General features: G+C 41.9%; 1 long non-coding RNA gene across 1 annotated transcript; it reads left to right on the top strand.

Moving 5' to 3' along the window:
• Nucleotides 1-322: 322 nt before the first annotated feature.
• On the top strand, nucleotides 323-2947 carry LOC137851869 (uncharacterized). The gene is made up of 3 exons (XR_011093555.1): nucleotides 323-422; nucleotides 1145-1195; nucleotides 2488-2947. It is a non-coding gene; the product is annotated as an uncharacterized lncRNA (long non-coding RNA).
• The last annotated feature ends 2262 nt before the right edge of the window (nucleotides 2948-5209 follow it).

The raw sequence follows: 5209 nt of genomic DNA, 5'->3' as shown, positions 1-5209 counted from the left end.
GTGAAGTTCTTCTTTCTCTTGGCTTTGTGATTTTGAAGGTGGGTGATGCCAGCCCTGAGAAGGTTACTATCCATTCCCTTGAAAACTACTTAAGTTTTCTGTCTGTCTTAGATAATTATTTTGTGCTCTAGATCTTGAATGAAAACACATTTACACCTCTGAAAACCCTGATGCAGATGCCCATGTCTGACAATTCTCCATTCATTCTCTAGGAATTTGTTGCTGAACACCTCTAGAGGCAAGTGATTAAGCATTATGTAGAAACAAGGTGCTACCAATTACGTATAGCTCTCCAGCAAGTGTAGAAAACCTGAGTCCCATACCAGCTTTGATTCATTCAGTGCTAGGACTGGTACCTAATGCTGGGTGTTGGGAAAAATGCTGTTCTGGGGAGATATTTTGGTGGGTGATGATAAAAAAAGGTCAGTTGCTGTTTGTTTTTTTTTTTTGATAGTACATTGGATTTTTCAGCTGTGCAAGCTCCTTTCTGAACCCTCTAGTCCCTCTCCATCCTGCAACACAACCAGCCACAGGCCACCTGATGTCAGCTACAGTTAAGCCCAGGAACCTTTCTGTGGATGTTTCCTGGGCTGGGACTAGAGCAGTGCTGGGATGCAGGTACAGGTAGGCAGGTCTGCTCTCACTTTCTGACCTTTCAGATGAGGAGGTGTTGTCTCCTTTCCAAAAAGTCAGTGGTGCCTCACAGGGCCTGTTAGTCAGGGCTGGTCTGATCCCTCTCCACCTGGAACAACACTGCCATTCTGAATGTTGCCTATTCCTCCAGGCAGTTTGTAGAAGCTCTCTTCGTAAGAAGTGCACATTAATGCAGTGTTACTGTGGTGTTTAGGAAAGCTCTTCCAGGGCTTTGTCAGTGCCCCTTCTGAAAGCCTGGAGTTGTGTTGCTAGGCTGCTCCAATTCAAATTTTTATTGCTCTTTGTTGGCTTTGCTGCTGTGTTTTTGTGTTTGTAGCTTTTTGTTTATTTCTTTTCTGGCCGGTTGCTCCATCTCAAGCTATTAATACTTGTTTTTCTGTCGTTGTTAGTGACATAGAACAGTTCAATTGTGTTAAAGGGTTGTAAGGGCTTGTGTACTTTTCAGTTCATTTTCTCAAGTCCCTTTGTAAATAGTGATATCTGTTCTCAGGATGGATGTTAATTTTCCCAGAGTGGATAGGAGTCATGGAATTTCTGGAAGGTAACAGACTTCTTCCATTTTGTGGGATCTATTTACGGTGTCATAGGTACATATTGCAACTAGGGAAGACTTTGCAGGGTGATTGGTGGTGTAAACAGTAATATCTTAAAGGCAAGGTACCTCCTGATGCTCCTCCAACAGAGTGTATAACTTCAGGTACACCCCACAGGGTATATGATATGGAAAGAACTTCATTTCTGGGCTTGAATCATCACTAAAGTCTGGGAGGATATGACAGGCATGGTCACCCCACCCCTTGCAATGACATTAGCATTTGAAGGTGCCACTTTCAGCTGAAATGTGGCACTTGGCTGCACACAGGTATTTAACATGTTGAAATAAAGGGCGTCTGTTTAAACAATCTTCATAGTTTCACTTTTCCACTGGGGAAAATTTCAGGGAAACTGAGGCATTGGGAACAAGTCATTGATGAATGCTGTTTATCACAGCCTCTACTGTTCCAGTCAACCACCGCTCAGAGCTTCATGGATTACTCCAGCACTCCACAGCTTTTATTCCTGGTTCTTTCCCCCCTCTTTCCACATCCCCCTGGGCCCTGCCACCACAAGAAGGTAGAGCAGGAGGTACCAGGAAGACTGGATCTTCAGTGGAATGATAATTCCTGGTGTTGGAAGGCAAGATGGGGACGTTTGTCTTGTGGCCTTCATTTATTCTGCACACTGATTTGACTGTATGGCCAGGTGGGACTGTGATGCAATTAGCTTTAATTGAAGGTTTAAAAAAAAAAAAAAGTAAAGGTTAAGCTAAGACAAATCTGGTGAGAGGCACTGGGCTAGGGGGCTACTTGCCTACAAGAGTTGACTGTCTTTTGCTTGAACTGGGAGATCTAGGAAAGTCAACTGACTTAAGCAACTCCTTATGCCTTCATCTGTGATTCCTCTTTTAACAAGTTGACCTCACAACAAGCTCAAAGGGTTTAAACCTCAGTTTCAGCCTAAGCTACCACTATTTCCCACTTGGCTCCACTATGTGGTAGGCCACTATGTGGAGCTAAGAAGCAAGTGTGGGTCTCTTGAGTTCATGCACACCAAGAGTCTGTACCTTTTAAAATAAATTTCTGTGCGATTTGTGCTGTTCTAGTAGTTCCTCCTTAACTGAGTAGAATGCTATGAGCTCTCATAATTTTAATGAGCCTCCTGATGACTTGTGCTTTCATTAGAGCTCTTGATCTTGGACTCATGTTATTTTTGTGATAATCGCTACTTTGATACATAAAACCCTCCCATAACTGCCAAGACAGCCTTTCTAATGTGACCTGTTTGCTTTCAAAGGAGTCAAAAGTAAAAATGACAGAAGGAGATGGAGTTTCCAGCCTTATGAATTAAGTTGTGTGCATCTGTAACGGAAGGAGGTCTGTCTCGGTGGCAGCAATAGCTCTTTTGCTCCTGGAGAACTCTTCCTCTTGACAGAGGTCTACAAACAGATTTGCAAAGCCAAAGAGAGAAATTGCTCTCTCTCATGCAGCATTCAACTTTCCATTTTCTTCTGGTTCCTGAATGTAGAATTGCATTTTATTTTATTCACTTGGAAATCCTGCTCTTTAAAATGAAGAGCTATTCAAAACACATAAAAGATCCTGCGAGACACATAAGTGTTTTTATCTGCAACCAATTTTACTGAAAGACTGGAGAAAAGATGTGGCACATTCCTTGTATGAAATGTTGTATAAAGATATTAAGGGTGTGTGTCCATACTGTTGAATAAAGGGACCACAAAATATCAAAAAAAGGATTCTGAAGCCTCAGACTATTTTAATGTGTGACTGTACACTGCCCAAAGTGTTTCTGTTAAGAACTGGGAAAAGACAGTTCATGAATGAAGTTCTGGCATCCTGGATTAGCACAGAGAGCTCTTTCTTTATTGCAAAGATAGCTCAGGAAAAGCATCAGGGAAGGAAGCTGTGATTTAATTCTTAATACTGGTGTCTCCTAGGTTTGGGGAATTTACATCACAACTTAGTCAATGTGGTAACTGAATATTTACCAGGCAAATGTTAGCTGAGATGATAAGAAGAGATCTCTCCACAAGCTTGAAGCATTAACAGAGTAAAATACAGCAAACTTGCCCACAAAACCTGTTTCCCATTGTAAAAGCTCCAGGGACAGAAATGATCCCTCAGCCATAGTTTCCCTGAAAAAGACAGACATTTAGGAGGAAGTGAGGTTTGTAACAGTGAAATGTCAACAGTGATGTTAAAGGGGAAACAAATGCTTTGAAAAAAGAACTGCAATACATCTAAGGAGCTCAACTCTGTGCAGAGGGATTTTTCCCCTTCTGTGTCTCCTTTGTTGTTCACCATTTTCATTCTGGATGCAGTCTGCAGAGGCAGCCCACTAAAATTTAAGAGACTTAAAGATCTCACAAGCTTTTCTTATGCGTCATGTAATGCCATACTCACTGCAAAGCTCAGGTTTTATGGTTACTCAAAGGCAAGACTCTGGTTCCTACAAGGACACCAGGGACCATAGTTATCACCCTTCAGACCCTGAGATGCTGTTAGCCTGATGGATGTACTGAAAGAAATAGAGGAGCACTAGGCAGCAGCACTGGAGCAAAATGAATCTTTCTTGGGGGCAGAAATGCCTCAGGGCAGCACTGGTTCCTTGATCTTTTTCCCACTGCCCTATCTGAGATGCCAGACCTTCTGCTGACAAGATGTCGGATGTGGACCCACCAGTACTTACAGTATAGGAAAAATCTTGAAATATCTGGTCTTATTCAAAATTCTTCAAAAGAAGAAATGAGGATTTCTCTAGCCCTGTTCCTGAACTGATGGTAAAAGTTCTATAAAACTTGATATAAAATTATGTTATGGATAATTCTGACCCAAGAAGAGTTTTGCATTGTCTATCGCTGAAACTGAAAGCATCCTCAGTTTTCAGTCATCTGCTGTGTTAAGATTTTGTTCAAGTACAGAAGCACTTGTAATATCAGGGACTGAACCTTCAGTCCCCTACACATCTGCTGAGTACGTGCTGACCCCAGGCTTTGTGCAACTCTAAACAAGAGCCTTCTAATTGCTACAATGAGCTGCCCTGCTGTTCTTGAGCAATTAAGTTGCCAGCCCTGTAAGAACTTGAAGCCCCATCCCACCTATGGGGTGAAATGGGGAGAGTATAGCCTAAGGGTTGGCCATTTATTATTTATATCAAGTGGAAATGCAAAGTAATTAAGAGAGGTTGAGGCAGTTGGCTCCCTGCTGTTCTGTGCCAAGTGCTGCTTCAGCTGTGGCCAAAAATTCATTTTTTTTTACTTCATTTTTGCACTATGTACCCGTGAACTTCTGGCTAATTCCCATCAGACCCCTACTGCTGTGCACCTTGCATCCAGCTGACTAGGGGACATGAACCGCTATGTCCAGAAATGCCAGAAATTATATTATCAGGAATAATGATATTAGCAGTACAGTATTCACATAGAATTTAAGTCCCTGACTAGCATTGCAAAGTACCTGTGGTAGGGAAAAACTGCTCGGTTCACATTAAACCAACTCAGAATTGAAGCAGTTTATTGATTTATTAACAACACATAATTACCTGACAACATGCCCACCTTGCATTCAAGATTGAAATCAGCAATGCGACAGATAAACTGGAATAAAAGACACACAGAAAGTAGCAATAAACGCCTAAAAATTTCTAAACACCCTTCTATAACTACTACTAAAATGCTCCCAGTGTGCATGTGCACACAGTTATATGTCCACTATATATGAGCAATGTATAAGCCCTCCCTGTGACTTGCAGGGAGGGCAGGTTCCCTTGCTTGATGCTGGTGGGGTGACTCCTGGCAGTGCCAAGCCAGGTCTGAGTGCTGCTGCTTCCATTGCAAGATTTTTCCCAAATTTTGCATATTCTCACGATTCAGCTCAAACTGACTCCTTCTCTCTTTCAAAAGTATCTTTGTCATGTCCCAAGAATTGTTTAGTCTCGCTAAAGAGACTGAGCTAAAGGTCAGCTTAACATGATCTATTAAGGACAAAAATAAATATAT

The sequence above is a fragment of the Anas acuta genome, chromosome 2, assembly GCF_963932015.1.
Source record: "Anas acuta chromosome 2, bAnaAcu1.1, whole genome shotgun sequence".
Taxonomy (NCBI): Eukaryota; Metazoa; Chordata; class Aves; order Anseriformes; family Anatidae; genus Anas; species Anas acuta.
The sequence above is the reverse complement of the archived record's forward strand: the minus strand, read 5'-3'. Positions and strand labels throughout refer to the sequence as shown.